Source organism: Xenopus tropicalis, chromosome 6, assembly GCF_000004195.4.
Source record: "Xenopus tropicalis strain Nigerian chromosome 6, UCB_Xtro_10.0, whole genome shotgun sequence".
In the NCBI taxonomy this organism is placed as follows: Eukaryota; Metazoa; Chordata; class Amphibia; order Anura; family Pipidae; genus Xenopus; species Xenopus tropicalis.
The window spans coordinates 57699973-57725594 of NC_030682.2; positions in this window are offsets into that span (position 1 = coordinate 57699973).

Sequence of the window (25622 nt, forward strand, 5' to 3'; positions counted from 1 at the left end):
AGCGTCACTACTAACCAAGTATAAAGCTATGTTTATTGGTCAGTGGGCTAAATGTTACTTTGAAGTGTCCCTTAATCACTTCTTTTCATAGCAGACCTAAAATAAATAGTAATTCAAATAAGTATATCAGGTCATGGCAGACATTGTGCTATACAGACAGCAGGAGAAATTAAATACAATACAAAAAATGGTAATAATATGAATATGTTCAATAGTAATCTAATTACTTAACCATTAGCTATTATAGTTCAGGTGTAAATAAAAAATGCAATATCTGTACAGGTATCAGACCCCTTATCCCGAAACCCATTATCCAGAAAGTTCCGAATTACGGAAAGGTCATCTCTCATAGACTCCATTTTAATCAATTCACATGTTTAAAACTGTTTTCCTTTTTCTCGATAATAATAAAACAGTACCTTGTACTTGATATAATTAATCCTTATTGGAGCCAAAACAATCCTATTGGGTTTAATTACTGTTTAAATAATTTTTTAGCAGACTTAAGGTCTTAAGATCTTAATTACGGAAAGATCCCTTATCCGGAAAACCCCAGAACCCGAGCATTCTGGATTAGGGGTCCCATACCAAACTTCCTTGTGGTGGCTTAGCCAACGTATATGTATTATGGGGGTAGATGTATTCTACTGGCTATTTTTTTTGTCACAACTTGTATTATTCTTTTTTCTTCTTCAAATACACCAAAAAAACTGTATGCTTTCATTGTTATAGCGTTTGCTTTTCACTTCCAAAGGATGAAGTACTAGTGCCATCTAGTGCTCAAAATTGTGTATTGAACATCTTTAACGCCCTAAAAAACTATTTACAAAAGTGCAAAATTTGTACGTGGCACCTTCGCCCACATTTGCTATAATTTTGTTAAACAAACAAGGCTTTTCACTAAACAAACAAGGCAAGCACAAAGGCAGGACTTTTATAAAGGTGTGTAAGAAATAAAGAGCAGTTTTTAATTATAATTTACATTGCCAATTTACCTCCATTTAAAAAAATCCTCTGTAGTTATAACACTATATATTGATTATTTGCAGTGTTGGACTGACCCACCAGGATACCAGGAAACCCCCCGGTGGGCCCAGGTGTCAGTGGGCCCTCTTGCTTCTAACTATTTAGCCTATTTGATGGTCATTCCCTATTTCTGTATGGGAACAAGAAAGCTTGATGGATGGAATAATAGATAATAAGTAAATTTGCCCCTATGAGTCAGCTTCCTGCTGATTGGCTCAGATTAACATTCCTAAGGGGGGGAGTGAGTTCTTAGCATTTTTGAGGGAGGGGGGAGCAGGAGAGGGGAGAGAGCAGAGATCTGCATGTCTGTGGCACATGAATTACACACACAAGAAATTATTTCACAGAGTCAGTGAAGCGTTTCTGTGAGTGCTTATGCTGTATTTACAGAGACCTTTCTGATAAAGCTTACTTAGTTTTTACCTTTCTTTCTCCTTTAAGGGAGGAGTAGAGGAATTAAAGTTTTGAGAGTGGGCCCATGGTCCAGGGTTTTCTAGTGGGCCCCTGCCATCTCAGTCCAACACTTATTTGATCAGGCAGACATATCTTAGGTAGACATATTTAAAACAATTCACTACAAAGTCAATACAAATACAATAAATATAATATTCAGTACAAATAATCATATGTAACCTAGTGGCTTGGGAAATTTATGATCATAAACATTTCAAGATTGAACTTGCTCAGAATAAATAAAACATTGGGCCAGGGAATGTGTATCGATTAATCCTTCTTTCTTGTATGTTTATAGTGGAGGTTGGGGGAAACAATTACTATTTTGCCCAAAAACTGCTTGCACGAGCACTATGCCACCCATACCATGTCTGATGACATGCAAGCACATGATGAGCAAGTCCCCTGCCTCACTCATTTTGCACATGCGTGTGACATCATATGTGCATGATTGAGCTGGCTAGGACTCTAATGCTTAGGGTCCCAACAAAACCACCTGCACCGGGTGCTCTCTCCAGATGCTGGCATGTCACTCTCGATAAGAGAATTTTTGGACAAAATAGTAATGTTTCCTATGTAGAATATTTTGCGTTTAAAGAATGGACAATTAAGAAGGAGTGGTGAAGGCACATGGACAACTGTTGGGCAACAAATGCTTCCACACCCAAGATATTATGGGAAGTCTCTAAGGCCTAATTAAGTATATAATTAACTAGTGAAATAAATGGCAGAAGAAGGAAACAGAGGAAGGTTTTATTTCTGACACCGCCCCACAGCATCATAGCTCCATGGTAGAGGTGCAAAATAATCCAGCCAGAGAAAAATCCTTCCTTACACATAAGGAACTACTATATTTATCACAAGGGTCTTTGAAACTGGCAATAGAAGTTGTATAACCCTTACAAACCCAGACCCCTCTACTGCAACCTTAGCTGTAAAACCGTATATACCTTCCAGGTGACATATACTAACTTAGAACTACTAGAATCTCTCACAGCCATCCCATTTCCAACCAGGGCCGGAACTAGAGGTAGGCAGAAAAGGCATTGCTAGGGTGCCTAAGGCGCACCGCTCCCCCCGCTTGGCCCTTTTCTGCTTCCGATTCTAATAGCACATCAGAAAGACACTTTAGATTCCCCTATTAAGAAACAAGAAATTCGACAAGCAATGAATTCCCTAGAATCTGGGATCACTTCAAGCCCAGATGGACTCCTGACTGACTTTTACAAAAGCCTGTATGACCAAATAATCCACCCCTCCCCCCAGTTTACTACACTCACTGCTGTGCAACAGACCCTGCCTCTGTTACCCTCCTTTCTGAAAGCAATAATTGTACTTATCATAAAGCCAAGGAAAGCCCAGAACTACATGACTCATATAGAGCAATATCCCTTCTCAACACGCAAACATTTTGCCAAAAATATTAAAACATAGACTATTACAAATGATCTTTTACTTGATACTACCAGATCAAACAGACTTAATTCCAGGGAAAACTAACGGTGTCAGTTTAATAAGGCTATTCTTTAATCTCCAGACTGCACACAACAAGAAGTCAGAGCCAACAGAACACTATCAGATGCTTTCCTACTCGAATGGGGGGCACCCCTACTGTTTGCATTGGCCATGGAACCTCTGGCCTCCAATCAGACAATTAAAAGACCTGAAACTGGACTGTTATCACTCTATGCGGATTACCTACTAGACTTGGCCAATCCCTGGCAGCCCTGGCAAACATTGTAGTCCAATTTGTACACTACACAGAACTACAGGTGAATTGGAATACATCCTCCATGCTAAGTGGACCCTGCACCACTTCCTTTACTCCTGCAGGGGGCCCCCTACTGTCAGTTGGGTCATTTTGATACCTAGGGATCCAGATACATCAAAACTTTAAACTATTCTTAGCACAGAGCCTAGACCCAATTACTTTACATTCTACATCCAACATGGATACCTACACCTAAATCCTTTTTTAAGACCCTTAATTCAGCTCTTCTACACTTTATATGAGGAGGCCAAACTAACTGAATCTCTTGGCATTATTTAACCCCTTCCTCAAAAGACTGGGACTCTGGGACAAGTCTGGGACTTATTTATTTCTACTGATTCCATTTGGCCAATCAACTCTGCTATATCAGATGTAGGTGTACTTCTATATACTGTCCTAAGAAACAAATGAGGACATGCAAGATGCAAACCTAGACAATACTACATTTGGCATTTTGATTTTTCAAGGTTGAAACAGATGGTACTTCCAACTAAAGCAGCTGTTTTGTGCACAATTTGGTGTACTGGAAGTATAGATAACTCAGCCCACTTTTGAGACAGCGCTCTGGTCCACTTCATTATGTAAGCCAAATGTAATGCTGTATAAACTCCCAAACTACTCCTCCTTCATTTCAGACATCATATTGCAAATAGGCGGGATGCCTGCTGGAGTTGACCGAGGAAGAGCGGGCGAAATATTAGACAGGGCATACTATTATCTTATTTCTATTAAAGTTAAATTTATTTTGTCACATATTTTCCCACTTTGGGGAAGTTATAAACTTCTGCATGTCAAAAACCTCTTTACATATATGAGGTGGCCCCAGGCTGTAATTAAAACCCTAGGTGACACTATCCTAATTACAAAGGCAGAATCAAGGGAGCACCTACTGAACAAACTCTGCATGTTCCAACACCTCAAAAAATGGTCACCAAGTTGAACTGGGATTTGATGACTACAATTCCATCATTGTTTTCCTATGAATATCTAACCTGTTAACAAGATGTACCAAATGTAACTACTGGGGAGTCGAAGGAATATACAGATAAGGCCTACCAATTCTTTATTGTAACAAGAGATAGACTGATACAATTGAAGATACTCCACCATCTGAATGTCACCCCACTATGTCTCTACTCAGTGGGAAGAGTAGACAAACTTACTGCCCCAAATGAAGAGAGCATATAGCTTTGAAATAAAGTAATGGAATTCATCCAGGATAATACTACCTTGTCTAAAATCCTAACTTCCCAAATATGGGTAAAAAATGGGTATCACAGAACAGCTATTCCCTCATAACACAGAACAAGACATCTGGAGACCTTTATTATTCTATGGTAGGAAAAAGCTTCTGACTGAGTGCAGGTACACAGAGCGGAGCAGAGATTGACCTCAAAGTGCCTGCTTTCATGTGTACCTGTACTCAGGTGGAAGCTGTACTTTTCACTGCAGGTACAAGGAGCTGCTTAAGGGAGAAGATCTGCTTCTCTCAGCCTGAAGAAAAAATGCAAAATGCAAGAGAAGGGAAACAAACCCTCCATGTACCCTGGCCTTAAAACCAAAGTGGTTTCATCACTTTGAATAGCTTCTCACCAGTATGGGTTCTGTGATGTTCAAAAACATAGGATTATCAGCAAAATGTTTTTCACAGACAGTACAATAAAGTGAATTCTCTCCTTTATGTGATCTATAGTTCCCTTTTACCAAATGAGATCTAACAGTAAAGCATTTTGCGTGGAATATAAATGGACAAAACAATCTTTCTGACAGACTGGATAATTTCCTATTTCCAGCCAGTGCTGAATCTGCTTAAAGCTGGCCATACATGCACCGATAATATCGTACGAAACCCTGTTTCGTATGATATTCGGTGCGTGTATGGCAAGTCGGCGAGTGGCTGATTGAACCATCGGTCGCACAAAAGATCCCAAATCGCCACGTGTGTGGCCACCTTAAGACCTGTATGTCATTGGAGTGCAAGGAGGCTTCCCAAACAGGCAGAAATTTGAAAACCGATCTTCCCAATGATCAAGACCAAAGGGGCTCTGGCTGTTTCATTTACATTTTTTAGAACATCATTCCTTTTCATCAGCTCCCATTGTGTGCCAAGAGATTCCAAAGTGAAGAAAAAGGATCCAGAATTACCTGAACATCATCAAAGACCTGTATCTCCCTAAAAAAGTTCCTAACACAAACCTGAATTACTCTGATCCTGATGATATAACAAGGCAGTTTGATGAGGTCTTCTGGTTCGGGGAATTCAATTTCGATGTTCTCTATGCTAGAGAACATTCCTCAAAATGACATAAGTTTAATCCTACAGTATGACCAGCTGTCAGCTGAAGAGTTGAATAAATCCATCCATTTCTTTCCCACATATAAATGTAACATTGGCTCTGATGATTATGAGACCAGCAAGGAACAGAGGACACCTTCCTACACAGATTAAGTGATGTATAAAGGCTGGCATGAGGATGATATTCCTGTTCTGAAATATTGTTCTTGTGCACTTCTAAAGCAATCAGAACACAGACCTGTCAAATCCCCAGGAAGCAATATTTCCTGGATGAAGGATTGTCTGACAGAAATTAAAAAACAAATGAGTAGAAATTACAGTGAAAGCAAGAAATGTAGAACCTGAAAACCAACCCTGTCTATTGGAATGAGTAGGGTTGGAGGGACCAATTCAAAGTATGTTTAAGACTTTTTCTGTGCAGTGGAAAAAAACACACATTTCAACACTCTTGTGCAAATTTTCCTCAAGAAAATGCATGAACATCACCAGTATTGGCATTTGAACACAACTCTTATTGCCAGCAGTGGGAGGGATGGGAGGGATGGAAGGGATGATTTCACACGTCATTGCAAAAGGATACATTTGCTACCAGCATCAACATACCGATGCTGTTAATGGTAGCCTTGTGCCTTTAAAAAAGGGTACACGGGGAGATTAGTCGCCCGTTACAAATCTCCCTGTTCGCGGGCGACTAATCTCCCCGAAATGCCATCCCACTGGTGAAAATGTAAATCGCTGGTGGGATGGCATACGCGGTGGCGCGATTTCAATGAAATCGTGGAAGTTGCCTTGAGAGGAAACTTCCGTGATTTCAGTGAAGACTAGTCGCCCGTGAACAGGGAGATTTGTCGCGGGCGACTAATCTCCCCGTGTGCCAGAGCCCTAAAAACAACAGGCGGGGGGGATGAGCTTGACAAAACAATCTGGTCAAGAACTTGCAGGAAGTTTCCAGCTGATAAAAAACGTGTCCAAGATAAGTCTTCAGGACCACCATATTGGAGTTTACCATGGCATGATATAGTGACTTGTCAATTTTATGTGAATTGTACAATTGTAAATTAAAACTTATTTTAAAAATGTATGCAGTTTCCCTCTTTGCTGGATTCCAAAAACAGATGAAGTTCTAGTTGAACTACACGAACTACTAGTTCACAACAATAAAAAGTATAGTGCGGCAAGTTTGAGAGTCACAAATACCTCACTCAAACAGGTGACGTCACACACATTCATAAGACAGAATACCCACACACACTCCCTTGTAGGGCTGCAAAAGTATTTTAAGTTGTGATAAGGAGGTCTTTAAAAGGGCACATTTCACCTGTTTATGTTATAAATATATTTATTGTTCCTGAGGAAGTGTGGAGCATTACCACACAAAATGCATTGAACTCCTGTATCTTATTTCCTGTATACTTGGTTCAATACGCATGCATTGTGCTGTCACTATAAATCATTTTTAGCAGTCATGGATGGCATATACACACCTATTTTGTGGGTCAGGCAGGGCCGGAACTAGGGGTAGGCAGAGCAGGCGCCTGCCTGGGGTGCAATCACTGGGGGGCGCACATTAAAGGGGAAAGATTTGTTTTTTTTTTGTAGTATTTTATTAGTTCACCTTTACTTTAATAGAACTGCCGCCCAGCACCCCTCTGGCATGATGTGTTTGTTTTGCTCTTTGTTCGGGAGTCGGAACCCAGGAGTGCACACCCCCCACCCTTCTCTTTACCGGCGATTACCTGCGCACGCCGTGCGCATGCGTATTAGGCAGTGGCGCGCGCCCATACGCATATGCGTCATTCTAACTATGGCAGCCAGAGGAACAGAAGGCACTGGGGTGCAGCGGTGTCTGGGTAAGTTGTGCGGCGTGGGGAAAACTGTTGAGGCCTGAGTGAGCAGGACTGCTGGATGGGAGTTTGCTGATGTTTCAACAATTGTTAATAGCTGCTGCTGGCACAGGTACTATGACTGGGGTCAAATTGGGCGCAATTTGGATTCTGCCTGCTAGCATATACAGCTATATTTTGGCAAATTGGGCAATATGAGGGATTGGCTGCTGCTGGCACAGGTACAGATGGGGGATATGTTGGGTGACTGGCACAAGTACAGATGGGGGCAATATGTTGGCTGCTGCTGTTACAGGTACAGATGGGGGATATGTTGGGTGCTGGCACAGGTACAGATGGGGGATATGTTGAGTGACTGGCACAAGTACAGATGGGGGCAATATGTTGGGTGCTGCTGTTACAGGTACAGATGAATGAAACCATTCATTGTATTGCTACCAATTATATTATCTAAAATGCTGAAAAAAAGAGATAAAAACAATTTGAAAACATATAATGATAAGATGGGAAATTGTAATGTGGGGCGGCGGCTGCGGGGGAGGGGACGCCTACTGAAGCCTTTGCCTAGGGTGCTAAAATACCTTGGCCCGGCCCTGGGGTCAGGTATTTGCTACTCTCAAACTTACTGCACTGTATACTTTTTATTGTTGGACCCTTCCTTGTAGTTCAATTAAAGCTTTACCCTATTTTGCGAGTTTATTGAAAATTGGGGCAGATCAGTCTCACTTCCGTTTTACTTATATTGAAGGGCAATATATTATAGTTATGGGATCCCTTATTCTGAGACCTGATATCTAGAAAGTTTCAAATTATTAGGTCATGTCCAATAGAATTAGAAATAAATAACTTCACTTTTTAAAAACAATTTCCCTTTTCTCTGCAATAATAAAAACCTACCTTGTACTTGTTGGTAACTAAGTTGCATAGATCCATACTGGTGACAAAACAATCCCATTTGGTTTATTTAATGTTTTAATGATTTTTAGTAGACTTAAGGTATGGTGATTCAAATTATGGAAATATCCCTTACCTGGAAATATCCCTTACGCCTCTATTACTATTTGTTACTTTGGGCAGTTTATGCCAACCATGAATACTCATCCCAGTAGAACACTAGCAGTATACTGGTACAAGAATGTTATGTGTTTCCTTATCTGTACAAAAGGAATGGAAATAGCAACATGCTTACCCCCGAATTCCCATCTTATAGAAAAATCTAGAGTGTTAGCAAGGTGGCACTTAGACTGAGATCAGAGAGACATGAAGGTACAACTTGGGCGGCTATTGCAGAGCTTGTTGTTCACTGACATCACCAGGTTATCATGACAAAAAAAATCCTTCCTCACTCAAGACAAAGATAAGGGTGCGGTACTGGAGATGACTTTTTTTTGGAGAAGCTAGATCTCAAAGATATGCTCAAATCACAATTTTTCAACATGTGAAATCAAAGTACATTACAATATTATAGATGATGTAGCATAGATGGAGGACCTTGCAATTATGTTAAAAATGTGCCCCAAGCAATAAGTGCAGTGCAGCTTTGTTTGTGTCTCATTGGAGAAGGGATAATACTGGAATCCTGCAGCAGGGAATTCCCAGAGCTTTTTCAAGAAGGAACTACAGTCACAGATACAAACATAAATCATAGCATGTAATTGCATCTCCTTTGGAGCTACTTGAACCGAATCACATTGCAAACACACTGACCTTCCTACTGTTGAAAACTGTTTATACACAATGCCAAGAGCACCATTATTTCCACAATTTATTACTAATCCCTATCTAACTTTAGTAGTGTGTGCTTTATGCTGACCTGCTGTTGTCTTCATGTTGACATGTTTTGAATTAAGTACCAGATGTGTGAAAGAAACTGGCATTTGAGGACAACATGGTGTGGACACAGATGCTTTTCATACAGACAAAGAATGCTTCCAGCCTTCAATTCTTTTTGCATTCTTGTTTCTGTTATTATATCATAAATATATTTTGATTCAATTATCTGTACTAGGAACTGAACAAAGCTTTTTTTTTTTTTTTAATAATTCCAATGAGTACTTCTTTTGCAAAGTCTCACCAGTCTGGTAAGACAACCCCTTTAAAAGGTTTTAGTAGCCCTAAGGAATGATGATGCTGAGTATGAAAAGATCACTTGTTCTGAAAACCCCAGGTCCCAAGCATGCTAGATATTAGGGGGCTGATTTACTAAAGTAAAAACGAGCGCTAGTTATAGCATGCATTAAAAATTTTATTGCTTCTTTTTATCTTTTGCGACTTAGCGCTCAATTCACTAAAAGGACATGCGTCCAAATTTTGACGCGATGCTGTTTGTGTAAAGCTGGCCATACACGCACCGATACTATCGTACGAAACCTCGTTTCTGTCAAGGAAAAACTGTTGGATAGGCCAGTTTGATTGTAGCTACATTTTATTCGTACGTACGAAGGCAGTATCCAGACATTCTTAAATGAGAATTGTCTCTGAGCTGATACTACTTTGAATAACCCAAAGCATGTTTGTCTTATAGTCCTGAAACAGTCTTATCAGTAGTTAGCTTTGTTATCTCTAAGAACAGAACAGGCAAAGAGGCCCAGTTGACTAACACCCAACACACCCAATATGCCTCTTTCCACAAGATTGTGGACTCATCAAAACATTCTTATACAATGTATTTCACAACCCTTCTAATATTAAATGATATGAACAAGATGGAGAAAAGAAACAAGATGGTTTCTTTTTTCTCTAACATTCCTCCCTGTTGTTCAAAATCTTGAACATATATATTCTTCTTACCCAGAACTCTATTCCGCTCACCTATAAAAGGTTAAGTGGCAGTACAGAGTTGCCTATCAAGGTTCCCATCTAAATCAGCAAGTTCTTCCTTACCCTATTCATACAGGAATGGGATCCTGCTATGGATAAGGTCGGCCAAACACAGAAGGTTGCTGATCAGAAGGGGCTGTTGTATATTTGATCCAGGAACTAAATGGGTGAGCACCCTCCCTTCAGCTGCCCCTCCATGTAACCTCTGGATAAAATACTGTATTTGCAACAACACAACCTTGCTATAATATAAACCACAAGGCCCATTGCAATCCCACACATTCAGTACCATAAAAACTTTTAAACATTTGATAACCAAATCCTTATGATTCCCATAAATGAGAAAGGGTTCTGTAGGGCTCAATTGGGTCATGTGAGTCCCCAATCCAGGTACAACTCTCCTTACCTGTGATTGTATAAACCCCACCCTCATCTATTAGTAGGTAATCTAGGACCATTCTATTCTATAATGCCATCTTCCTGACTTATTTCTCATTTATTATTTTGATGGAACTTATAGTTTAATTTATTATACCATCCCTTATACTAGTATACTTAATTAATCTATTGACTAATTCTATTCCCCATCCTATCAAGGCAGGGAACCACATCCATCCTTTATCTGAGGTGGAAAATAATTCCTTTTTTTGTTTATTACCCTGGAATGGATACCTTGATTATCTATGTATGAGATGTTCAGGTATTGTCTGATAACAGGTACAACTCTTCCTATGGTACAATTTCCCTACGCTCCCATAGGGAGCCATGAGTAAGCTTAGTTTCCAAATATAATATAGTTCTTATCTAAGTACCCTAGAAATGATTGTACCCTGATACCCCAGCCAAGTCTAAAACCATCTCATATTATCTGTCACCTTAGACTTAAAACTCTTATCTTTATCTTCTCCTCGGTCAGGGCAGGAACACCTGGAGACATAAGAAGTATACATTTTTCCCAAGCCAACATAATCATTACAACTACCGTGCATCATATCACATTTCTTTCCCATATAATACATGTAGAAATTCAGAATAGCATTTTCACAATCTGTGTTTCCCACATGAATCTTAGGTAAGTACATTAAGTGATTGTATGATTAGCAAACATGGATCCTACACATATGGTGGGTGTATCTAGTAACCCTGTTATTTCCAAATATGTTCCCCAATCTTTAATTGCATTTTAATACTTATGCTTTGTGTCTATTGCAACTTCATAGCTATAATCTGTAAGAATAAGATCATTGATAGAGATAGGTATCCCTACTAAAAGTATCCCCTTGTGTTTGACTGGAACATGTGAACATCTCCAGCAGTCAGTAGTATGTAACTGCTTTGTAGCCTGCTGGTGTAAGAACCATATAGAATTTGCCAATCCCCCTTTACTGGTGTAAAGCAATGATAAGGACCTTTACCCAGAATAACAAACACAGAGTCATTATTTTATAAAAGTCCTTTTCTTCCTGATGGTGATCCTCTTCACCCAGAGTAGGCCCACGCTTAGTGTCAAAACCTCAAACTGGGACCGTTGGTTAACAGACTAGTGGGATTATTATTACCACTCTCGTCTGACTTACTTTAAAGATGATTTTTTATCCTCTTGATTCCGGAAGAACTGAATCAGTCTCCTTAGTTGTCTTTCTGTTGATGTGATCTCGTTGGGGGGGTTGAGTGTAGGGACAGGTTCAGACTCTGTCACTGGAGATAACACTCTGCTCAGGCTCTCAGTCACTGGAGATAACGCTCTGCTCTGACTATCAGCAGGACTTTGTATGGGAAATACCTTCTTACAGTGTCAGATGTGTATTCAGTTTGGCTCACAAATCTATTTATCACCGCCCAATCTCCTGATTGGAGAGAGTGAGTTCCAAATACAGTCTCTGAATCTGCTAAAGAATAAAACACTTTTCCATACAAGTTAGTGAGCTGCTTATACAATTGCTTAACATAGTCAGTAAGAGAAACATGTTGTTCCTACCAATATTTGAATAAACAACCCAATATTTGGTGGTCTACCAAAAGCAACATAAAGGAAATAACTGTTGGGGACCCTTAGGGGTGTCTCATAGATGACAATGCAAGGGACAAAGCTTCTACCCAAGTTAGCTTTACCTGTTATTAATTCTGTGGCTTTTGTTACTGCCCATGCCTCAAATCACCCCAAAACATATCTATGCATACAAATACATAAAAACATTTAAATAGGTGAATACAATCTATCTGTAACCTTTGAAACTGATAGAATGGTTTAACCAGGTGTTATAAATATGATTTTTTCACAAATCCAAAAGCAAACCATAATTTGTTTACCATAAATATAATTCCCCCCTTTTGGAAACATGAGATGGGAGGTGCAAAGTGTTTTACTAACAAATTAGATAAACGGGAGGTGCACACAAACAACCATAATCATGTTTCCAAATATCATCTTATCTCTTATAACATTTACTGGTCCATTTAATATGGACTCGTGCCACAGCCTTACTTTTGCAGCGTTTTAAAAATTACTAAAGTCACTGGTGTATGTGGCTGTCAGTTGGTGTATGTGGCTGTCAGTTGGTGTATGTGGCTGTCAGTTGGTGTATGTGGCTGTCAGTTGGTGTCCCTGTTAGAACCATACAAGCAGCCTGTTTGTCAGCAGCTTTATCTGCCTTATCATTCCCTACAGTAATGTTATCTTTCCCTTTGAATATGCCTACAGCCTTTTCTAACAATTACTTAAAGTGACATTGACACCTTTAATTTTGTGAATCTATACTTACTTTGATAGCAATAATGACTGTTATCCACAAAATCACTGACAAACATACCAGTTTAGCAATATATATATATATATACCCATACATATACATACACTTTCCATGGGTGTCTATATTTCCCTTCACCAACTGAGTGTTAAAGTTTATCCCACTTAGCCCTCAATCTGGTTCTTAAAGCTACTACTACTGACAGAACTACTCCCTTTATTTCTCTCATTTGGTCATAACCCTCTACTCCCTCACTCCATGTCTTCCTAATCTTAATTACATTGATCCCTACTGTGTGTCCCAATTCTAATAGAATTTCAGCATCCATCTGTTCCAATAAACTTTGACTGAATTTGTATAGGGTATCCCATTTGAGTGTACACCATCACATGGGATAGCCATACCAATCTGTCTTGTTAATTTAGCCCATTTGTCTATTTAGCCACTTACCCACTGGCCATCTTTCATCACTGCCTCCCGGTGACAGTGATGACTCAGGAGCTCCTATTCTCTCTGTTCCCGGAACAGAAAAAAATCACAAGTCGGGGTCTGGCCACCCCTCGGTTTTGGGTAAAATGTTCCCCATATGGAACTGGGCTGGAGACGATCACGCTCCCCCCTTTTACACAAAACAAAAATCTATATATTCCCAATATACAGATTTTCACAAAAGTGGGTTTCGGTGGCTAAAATTCACATACAGGTTAACCCTTCATTTGTTCCCGCCAAAATTTCCAAAACAGATAGATGCAAACAAATCCCATAAGAAGTGTTAGAACTAATTTCATTTGTATAACCATAACCAATGACTACACTCTATATCTGATGGTAGGCAATCCTTTCTAGTATCATTCTACAGTAAATCCTTATTAATATAGTTACAGTGAGAGATTAGTTATAGAACAATTATTCCAAGAGAGAGAGAGAGAAAGAGAGAGTTGTTATCATTAAACAAAAACACTTTCACTGACACATTAGTACATTCACAGTTATCTAAACATGAACACAACATGTAACGGGTTATGCACATCTGTTACACTAACTCACAAGGGTTAGACACAGACTAACACAGAGACAAACAAACAACTTACGGCTGGCCTATCCAAGGTTCGTAGAGCGGGTTACTCTTGTAGATACAGCCAAGCGAGGGAATGAAAGTGATAGCGAGAGCTTATCAGAGACAAAAGGTCTCACCTTTATTGGCGCCTAAGGTCTCGGTATCCAATCATCTCCTCCTGTATGGCTGTCCTCCAATTTCTCCACTCCCGGGTTTACTTCGGCACCAAAGCTGTCAAGGAAAAACTGTTGGATAGGCCAGTTTGATTGTAGCTACATTTTATTCGTACGTACGAAGGCAGTATCCAGACATTCTTAAATGAGAATTGTCTATGAGCTGATACTACTACGAATGACCCAAAGCATGTTTGTCTTATAGTCCTGAAACAGTCTTATCAGTAGTTAGCTTTGTTATCTCTAAGAACAGAACAGGCAAAGAGGCCCAGTTGACCAACACCCAACATGCTTTTCACAAGTTTGCGGACTCATCATAAATGTTTTTACAACAGCAAACAGAAACATTCTTATACAATGTATTTCACAACCCTTCTAATATTAAATGATATGAACAAGATGGAGAAAAGAAACAAGATGGTTTCTTTTTTCTCTAACATTTCGTACGATATTCGGTGCGTGTATGGCATGTCGGCGAGTCGACCAATATCGCAGGAAGCTGCTGATATCGGACGACTCGCCGATCGGCCAGGTTAGAAAATTTTGATTGCGCGCCATAGAAGGCGCCTGACCAAAATCTGCCGTCAGGGCTGAATCGGCAGAAGGAGGTAGAAATCCTATTTTTTCTACCTCCTTATCTGCTGTTTCAGCCCTGACGGTGTGTGGCGGATCTGACGATGTTTCAGATCGCCACGTGTATGGCCAGCTTTATTTAACTCGCGAAGAGCGTTTTTCTTGTGTAATTTTACGCGCGTGTGTTAATTCCCGCTGAGCGTGATATATTTCGCCACTTGCTATATTAGCGCACAATTTAACGCACATAACCATTACGTTCGTAAAACTACTGTTCTGAAAATGACCATTTCCCTGAAAACTGGAGGCTACATCACTCTAGGGCCAACACATACTTGAATAAATCCCACTGCAAAGTCCATATTGTGTTGCCAAAAGCTCACGAACTGCAATTTTCTATAAGTACCGCCTGCCCCAAGTAGGTGTTAATATTCTACAGACTAATGCCATATTTAGCGCGTTTAACGCTTCATATGTGTTTGTAAATCATGCGTTAACACAATTTCTATTCGCTAATTGGCGCAATGCGTTAAAATTAACACATTGCGATATGCGACTTAAATAATGCGAAAATTCGTTCTTGAATCAGTACTTAATTAGCGCGTCTATTTTAACGCAAAAAAACATGCCTTACGAATTAATCAACCCCTAGGTCTCTTACCTGTACTCTTTTTTAGAGGGAGGTTTCACTGGAATTAGGCAGATTCTCTAAAGTTTTCCTTATAGTGATCGGCATTTAAAATAAAATACAGGTATGCAATCTCTTATATCCAGAAATCTTTGAATTATGGATTATGGGCCATCTCCCATAGGGGCCGATTCACTAAAAGTCGTTAACGCTTAACGCATAGTTTTATGCGTTTAAAAGTGTTTGATAATTAAGTAGCGCTTTATCAAAGTAATTTCGCATGTGTTACTACTCATATCGCATGCGCTAAAATTCCAGTTATTGCAAAGCGTTATTTCCATTGCATTGCGGTAATTATCTAATAGAAAGAATACTAACGCATAATTCACAAACATATATGAGGGCTGATTCACTAAAGTGCGTTAAAACGTGCGTTATTTATAGCATGTGTTAAAATTTTTATTGCGTCTAATTTTTCGCGTCTTAACGCACGATTCACTAAAAGGATATTTGCGTTAATTTACGCGCGATACTGCTTGTGTTATTTTAGCCGCAAAGACTATTTGACGGAACGAGCGCACCGCGTATAAATAGTTGCCGCGTGCGAAAAAACGCACGCCATGTTAGCCATACATGCCAATACTTTCGGAAAATTACTGTACTGAAAATGACCATTTCCCTGCAAGTCCATATTGTGTTGCCAAAAGCTCATTAACTGTACTTTTCTATAATTACCGCCTGCTCCAAGTAGGTGTTAATTTTCGCATAGCCTAATGCGATATTTAGCGTGTCTAAGTGTTTGTGAATCATGCGTTAGTATTCATTTCTGTGCGCAAATTAACGCATGCGGTAGAGCGAAATTTAACGTATGCAACTTAACGCACGCGGTAATACTGTAGTGAATCGCGCATTCATTTTTGCGTCTATTTTAACGCAAAAAAGCATGCGATAAAAATGAACGCACTTTAGTGAATCAACCCTATGAAGCGTTAAACGCGTGAAATATGGCGATAATCTGTGCAAATATTAACACCTACTTGGAGTAGGCGTTACTCAAAAAACATTGCGGTTCGTGAGCGTTTGTCAAGACAAGATGGAGTTTGCAGTCGGATTTTTGTTGGTTTGGGAAGAAGAGGATCAAGTATGTGAACATCCAAGAGTGATGCATCCTAGAATTTTCAGGGAAAGATCAACTCTAGAGGGATTATCAGAGGAGGAAATAGTGAGGCGCTATAGGTTAAATAGAGCAGCAATCTATGGCCTGTATGAGGTACCTTATCTGCAGCCACTAACACGCAGAAGCCATGCTGTTCCTGGCACTGTCAAACTTCTGTGCTGGGGTTGTGAAAATCCGCTTCAGATGCCTGCACAAGTCGGGTGGCAGCCTGATGTGCAGCCCCAGTAAAGTGCCACAAATTGTAGTAGCCTGCGCTGTACTGCACAATATTGCCAGCCATCATGGATTGCTTTGCCTGTAAGTACCTACAATCTTTACTACAATAAAAAGAAACACAAAACAACATCTCAAACAATACTCTATTTCCTGTGAAAATAGTTGCACACTTTTAAAAAATGCTCATTTATTTTATTGAGCTCAGCAGTAGTGAGTGGCAATATGCAACATTTCTGCATTCACAGTAACTAGGATTCACTAAGCACTTAAGGCTCATGTCCCTTGGAGCAGGTGAGTCCCCCCCCCCACAACAAATAGTAAAAAGAGAAATGTTTAATTACATAGCACTAGAATCACATAGGACTAATGTTTGCATCAGTCTTGCATTATCAGCAATAAACCTCTTTTCCATTTCAGGAGATTGTTGTGGTTCTCTGCAGAGTTGTCTTGCTGACTTTACAACCCACTGACCTCTTGGACGTTGATCTAAAAAATGGATATATTTTTTCAATCTTCTCAGTGATGATCATCATGACATGAAACATACAACTTTATGGACAATAATGCAATTCTATTATTTTTGGACATTACAAAGTTTATGTGAAGAAAACCTTTTTAGAAGGACCACCTCCAGTTCCAGACTTAAACAAAATATATGAATGCTTTTATTGTGTTGGCTTCAATAAGCAATCCCATCACATCGTAGTCTTTCTTTCTAGTGTAGGCAGTAGAATACTAAAGCATGCTCTGACACTAACCCTACTAAACTACTGCAACTTGCTACTAACTGGCCTTTCTAACTCCCATTGCTATCCCTTATATTCTGTATTAAACAGTGCTTCCAGAATGATCCTCCTTCATAAAGGAGAGTACAGGGCATTAACAATTTTTGGGAATATTATGGTAATGACCCCCCTATTTACTGTATAAATTTGTTGTTGTACTGAACAGCCTTTGGAACATAAGTAGCGCACTTGCTTCCTGAGGACAATAATCTTTGCGTGTAAGTTCAAGTTGAGACAATTGTGGGCTGCTAATGTAGCCAGGCCTCTCTTCCTCATTGTCACTGTTGGACAAATGTGATGTTGCACAAGTTTGACTGTTTGCACATATTTTTTTTATGTGTTGAGTTTGTGTTCTGTCATATTTACTAACATCTGAACTGTGACTGCTGTCTATAACATGAATAGGTATTTAAATTTTCCATTCACATTTACTAACACTTGCATGTTTGGTGGTTTGGGCTAAATCTCTAAAAATAGAAGTTGCTTTGTTCCTTTCTGTTTTCAATTGTGAGTTTTGTTGATTGCGGCCTCTGCTAGTGTTTTGTACTGTATTCTTTCCTTTTTGGCATCTGTGAGCACTCATGCCTCCTTCATTTTATTCAGTTGTTTATTACCACCACTATTGTGTAAAATATCGCTGTTGCCCCTCCTCTCCATTTTGTTGGCCTTGTCAAGGGGTTTTTTAGAAGCGCTCCAGGCGGTGCTTGCGCAGCTGCATTTTCTGCATCCTCCATGTTATGACTCACAGTGGAAATGGGCAAAATGGCGAAATTCATGTTGCGTAACGTTTGCATGCACAATAGCGTGTGCTACGAAATAACGCATAAATATATTGCATGCTTTAAAATATCGCTTAAAAATCTGTCATTGCCAGATAAATAACGACAATAACATCGCTTCCTAATTCAGTGTCCTTTTAGGGAATCGATTGTTAATTCTGAAAATATAAGAAGGGATAATATTTTTAACGCATGCTATAAACATCACTCGTTTTTTCGGCCTTTAGTAAATTGGCATCATTGAGTCTAGTTTCAGAAAATGTTTTCTATTTTGTTTTAAACAATTTCCCTTTTCTCTCTAATGATAAAACAGTACCTTGTACTTGATCCCAACTAAGCTGCATGAATCTATATTGGTGGTAAAACAATCCAACTGGGTTTATCTGATGTTTAAATGATTTTTAGCAGATTTAAGGTATGATGATCCAAATTCAGAAATAATCTGGAAAACCTCAGGTTCCACGCATTTTGTATAATAGTTACTAGGTCAGGAATTCAAAAATAAGCACCTGCTTTAAAGCCACTGGGAGCAACATCCAAGGGGTCGGTAAGCAACATGGTACAAGTCACTAGTTGGGGATCACTGCCTTAAAGGCTACTGAGTGCTGCACAACTTACCTTACTGGGGGTTTTATACCTTAAATGCAGTGGTGAACAGTACTATGTGGCACACCTAAACAACTTATATACTTCTGCCTATGTGGCATGCCAGTTGCAAGGAATGCAGAAATATGCTTTATTGAGAAACTATTGCAAATATGTGACACTATGGGGCCCATTTACTTACTCACGAACGGGCCGAATGCGTCCGATTGCGTTTTTTTCGTAATGATCGGTATTTTGCGTTTTTTTCGGAAAATTATCGCAACTTTTTCGTTACCAATACGATTTGCGCGAAAAAACGCAAGTTTTTCGTAGCCATTCCGAAAGTTGCGATTTTTTCGTAGCGTTAAAACTTAAAAGGCGCGACATCACAGCACAGCATTCACACCTCTGTGAGTTTCAGATGTCACCTTTCTGAAGAGTTACAAAGTGCCATTGTGATTGGATTAGTGGAAGAGTATATATGCTGAGGACTTCCCATACCAGTCAGTTGAACTGAAGAAGCTGCTCGGATGAGTAGTGAAACGTCTTCAATGATTACTAAACAAGTCCAGTTGCTTCAAATTTATTTATACTAGATATACCATGACCTGGATGAATGAAAATCTTCATAGACTTAAAAGGCGCGACGTTTTGCGCAAGTTTTAACACTACGAAAAAATCGCAACTTTTTGCGCAAGTTTTAACGCTACGAAAAAATCGCAACTTTCGGAATGGCTACGAAAAACTTGCGTTTTTTCGCGCAAATCGTATTGGTAACGAAAAAGTTGCGATCATTTCCGAAAAGTCGTAAAGGCGCTGAAAAAATACGAAAAAGTCACAAAATGTTCGTTTTCCAATCGGAATTTTTCCAATTCGGTCGGAATTCGTGTCTTAGTAAATCAGCCCCTAATTGTCATTTTTTTCTAATAAGGTGATGGCGATGCTCTAGGAAAAAAAAAACTATTGCAAGAAAAAAGTTTCACGTGTTTTGTTGAGTTCTTTTTTCTTCGGCCTCTTTCATATGGGGGGACGTGTCCAAATGCCTCCAATAAATATCAAGTGAGCACATTTGCCAAACCTTGTGGATATTGACTTACTATACTTCCACAATAACTGCCATTCATGTACATGAAATGGCTACAATGGAGCTTTAGAGACTGCTATTTATTTTATACCAACCTTTACACAGTTTTTTTTTGCATTTTACAAGTGTACCCAAGTAACATAAAGGTCAGAGTTTGGAATAAGTTAAGTACAAATGATCATTACTGTTATAATTATTAGATTTTGTATGGATTGTATTAATATGGCTGTTATACTAGGTTTCAGGTATGAAAAGAAGCTTTTGTACTGGAAAATTCTAGCTTTCCGGGACCTATGAGAAAAAGACCCAAGCTCTGTTGCGCTGAAGAATGTTGGCATTTAGAAATACATTTAATAGCAGAAGAAAAGGGGTATTAAGTGTGAAAGGTTTGCTTACCAATGCTATTTATTATTAAGCCCATTATTGTTTAACCACAGTGCTGACATTGTTCAAGGTTAAATAAACCTGTGTTTGCTGTAAAGTGATTTAGCGCATAGTATATAATAGATCTGACATTCATATTTCTCATTTTAATACATATATCAATCACTTCATTCTCCAGAGTATCCCGCAGTTTTATAAAATTGCCACATTCGAACAGGATATTATAACTTATTGTCTGCTACACAAGGCAGATAATCTTTATTTCCCTCCTATGTACTGCGTTAAGAAAAACATGTTTATTTAAAGTATATGAGCGCAGAACCCCTGTTAACCCAGGCCCTTTAAGCTATTGCAATTACGAAACTTTTGTTATAGCAGTACATACTTCAGCCCTACCAATGCAAATCAAAATTTAACAAGCATAACCAATTTGCATTTAAATCTCCCTGTTGTGCAGGCCTGGAAGTTGTCCATGACATTACATGCTTGATACACAGGCTGTCACTGTCAGGTTATATGATTTCCTGTTGTATATGAGTTATTGGGTTCCCTTGCTCTCCTTGACAAGAATAGGACCACAAAATATCTAAACAAACAAGTCATCTGAGGTTTATCATATTCACAGTGTGATTGGAGAATCAGGTTTCTGCGTGCCAGCAATAGCAACCTGGCTAAAGAAGTGGTACAATGGTCAGTATTCCAGCCACGCTCTGTGCTATAAAGTTCTGGTATGAATCACACGAGAAACATCTGCAAAAAAGTTATAAACATTTCCTAAACGTGTGGTGGTATTTTCCTGCATCTAGAAGCTCAGAACAGATTAACAGTTTTTCCCCCCTGTATTTTAAAGAGTGTGAAAAGCTATGATTACCTATTCCCAGCTGCACATTACATGACTTACAGGACTGGGTGTTGAGGTGATAGAAGCCATGAGACCGCAGGTGCAAGAAGGCTTTTCTTGCAGATATGGGTTACAGCAAATAATACAGATACATATGGGAGAATGTGCTCTAACACTCTCTCTGCTTGGTGATTAGAAACATCCCAAAATGTAGGGAAAATGACTAGGGTCGTATCAAATTATTGGGGGGCTGGTGTGGAGCAACACATACGGTACTTTAAGACGATTTGTGCTGATTTAATTCTGAGACACAGTACAAACACTGTTATTCTGCTTATAGACTTAAAACTATTTCAAAACATCTAAATATATGTGATACTGGTATAAAAGCTTTCAATTACTAAAATGCAGGGCATGCCAGTGCAAAGAAATGTCATTTTTAATTATTATCTAAAAAATACAGGGTGCAAAGGGGAAATACATTTTCAATTTTCTAATTAGTGACCAGCATACCCAAGAAAATGTTTAAGCTCAGCTAAATATACAGGCAAAGGATCTGTTTTGCTTGGCTAACATTACATAATATCGAAATATTTAAATACTATGGAGAAAATGCAAATCTAAAATTCTTCAGAAATGAAGAAAAAGAAATGGTATTACCATAGCTCAGAACATTTTGGGATAATGGTTAATGGATAATAGAATATTAACAAATTTAGTTACATTACTAAACCATTCCCTTCTATATAACAGGTATGGGATCCCTTATCCTGAAAGCTTCAAATTATGTCCAAGCATATAATTCTAAAACTGCAGGAGTCTGTGTGGATCTATATTGGAGGCAAAGCAATCCTATACAGGCAGGTAGGTAGATGTTAAGCTTCACTGGGGCAGGGACACATGTTAATGACAAATAATCTCTGTACAGTGCTGTCATAATGCTATACAAATACCAGAGAGCAAAAAAAAAAACCCTTACCCTGATCTTTCAAGCGGTAGTTTCTGCCTTGAGAGCAGTTGCACTAATGTGTTCTCATTTCCTGCAATATTTCAGTAGATGATAGTGATGTTCGGAAAATCTCAACCTTCACCCAACCCTAACCCACAAAGCTTTAACCCACAAAATATTGCCATTGTGGGACTCACGCCCAACTCGGATCTGCATCTTTCTGCTCTGTATATTGCTTCTGTGGTTTCAAGAGAGGGAATCTTTGGGAATAGTGGAGGAGTGCACTTGTCCAGTATGACCCTCACCCAATCCAAACCAGCAACAGTCACCCAAATTTCTACCCTAACCTGCCTGATCTGGTCAATCCCCCATACCACTAGCAGATAAAAATAAACAATAATGAACTCCTCAAAATATATGGTACTTAATCCTGAACCCATAATTCTCCTGGAATTTTACCCTTCTATGGGGAGTGAAAGCAGTACACTGATTTTTGATTCAGCAACAGGTAGTTACTTGCAGCTAAACTTTTACTAGCCCTCTCTTGTTTCATTTATTGTCACTACCCAGATTCTCTCCCTCTAGCCTCTCTATCTCTGGGTAATCTTGTTTTTTACAGTTAGTTCCTGAAACCCAAACGAAGTCCATAATGTACAGGTCTAAGGTAGAGCCATAATCTGAACAGTAATGGACATATGCAAATCAGGCAAAAGAAGGATTAAAAAAGAACATGAAAAAATGACCAAATTCTCTGTTTATTTGACCGAAAGTCACACGATTCAAATACAATTCACAGGGTTCAGATTTGATTTGCCTGAAATCTGACCAAATCCAGTATTTGGTGCATTCATTATCTAACTAATTATCTATCCTGCAATCCCTACTACAACCCACTATGCTAACCAAACTGTTATATACTAACAAAACGACAAACAAACAAAGCCCCCTTTTTTCAATGGAAAAAACAAAATGGAAAATGGAAAAATTTGACTTCTCAGAACCTAAGATCGTTCCACCACCTGTAAACTAAATTAAACTAACCTACCCCTGCCCTGATATACAATACTCATTTCATCTGGGTACTTAACCTTAACAATCAATTAAAATAAGTATTTAGGAGTAAGCCTGGTACACGTACTTTCCTATACCATGAGTAAGCAACCTGTACATGTACTGCCCTATACCATGAGTAAGTAACCTGTACATGTACTGCCCTAAACCATGAGTAAGTAACCTGGTACACGTACTCCCCTGTACCATGAGTAAGAAACCTGGTATACCTACTGCCCTATACCATGAGTAAGTAACCTGGTACATGTAATGCCCTATACCATGAGTAAGTAACCTGGTACACGTAATGCCCTATATCATAAGTAAGTAACCTGGTACATGTAATGCCCTATACCATGAGTAAGTAACCTGGTACATGTAATGCCCTATACCATGAGTAAGTAACCTGGTACACGTAATGCCCTATACCATGAGTAAGTAACCTGGTACATGTAATGCCCTATACCAGTGCTGTCCAACTGGCGGCCCGCGGGCCGCATGCGGCCCTCGACCCCCCTCTGTGTGGCCCCCCACCTGTCTGGCTGCTTTGATGGTTTACCTTTGTGTAAGCTTTAAATGGTATCAGTACTGTGATTAACTGGTCCCCTGCATGGTTCTCACCTCAGATTCAGGCTGTAATCCCTCTGTATTGTTTAAAAATGTAATCCCCTGTGTTGTTCACACCTTTTAATCTCTGCATTGTTCACCCCCTGCAGTGTTCACACCTCAGGCTCAGGCTGTAATCACCCATATTGTTCCCCTCTTCACACCTCAGACATTGTATGTACTGCCTGGCCTATGCAGCCTGTGTATAGGCAGCATAGGGTAAGCAGAGTATGGCACCCACAGGCAGCATAGGGCAGGCAGAGTTCTGCCTGCGTGTGCCATACTCTGCCTACCCTATGCTGCCTGTGGGAGGTGAACCTGGCAGGGGTTTGTTGTGGGAGTTTGTTAGTAGTTGGAAATAGCCATTAAATGGTCCCTAAGGTGTGTAATTATATGCTGGGGGTTGCTGTGCTATCCACAGGGGAGGAGGAGGCATATGGATTTAAGGGTGTGTCTTAATATGACATAATATAATTCTTTAACATATGAATGATGTATCATATCCCTGCAGCGACCACTGTGATAAAATGGGTGTGGTTTAAAATGGGGGAGTGGCCAACACTGGCTTCCATTAGCGGCCCTCCACCATGTATGCGAGAGAAATTCCGGCCCTCGGCACCGCAGAAGTTGGACAGCACTGCCCTATACAATGAGTAAGTAACCTGGTAAATGTAATGCCCTATACCATGAGTAAGTAACCTGGTACATGTAATGCCCTATACCATGAGTAAGTAACCTGGTACACGTAATGCCCTATACCATGAGTAAGTAACCTGGTACACGTAATGCCCTATACCATGAGTAAGTAACCTGGTACATGTAATGCCCTATACCATGAGTAAGTAACCTGGTACATGTAATGCCCTATACCATGAGTAAGTAACCTGGTACACGTAATGCCCTATACCATGAGTAAGTAACCTGGTACATGTAATGCCCTATACCATGATTAAGTAACCTGGTACACGTACTGCCCTATACCATGAGTAAGTAACCTGGTACATGTAATGCCCTATACCATGAGTAAGTAACCTGGTACATGTAATGCCCTATACCATGAGTAAGTAACCTGGTACATGTAAGGCCCTATACCATGAGTAAGTAACCTGGTACACGTACTGCCCTATACCATGAGTAAGTAACCTGGTACACGTAATTCCCTATACCATGAGTAAGTAACCTGGTACACGTAATGCCCTATACCATGAGTAAGTAACCTGGTACACGTACTGCCCTATACCATGAGTAAGTAACCTGGTACACGTAATGCCCTATACCATGAGTAAGTAACCTGGTACACGTAATGCCCTATACCATGAGTAAGTAACCTGGTACACGTACTGCCCTATACCATGAGTAAGTAACCTGGTACACGTAATGCCCTATACCATGAGTAAACAATATGGTAATACAAGTAGCAGGCAGTCTCACACATGAAACATGTATTTGGTGCACAGAACAATTACATATTTATTCAAAAATTTAAATAAATAAAATAACCATATCATAAATACTCAATGGTCCCTGAGCTCCTCCTTCCTAATGTATGGTATTTCATTTTATGATTTTTAGTTTTATGGTTAATGGGTTGGTTCACCTTTAAGTTGACTTTTAGTGTGTTATAGAATGGCCGATTCTAAGCCATTATTTATTCATTTCTGAATTATTTGCCCTTAAAACAGGGGTTTACTGACCCCAGCAGCCAGAGAACTATTGTTCCGTGAGGCTACAGTTTTATTGTTATTGTCACTTTTCATAACTTCTTCGGGACCTCTCCT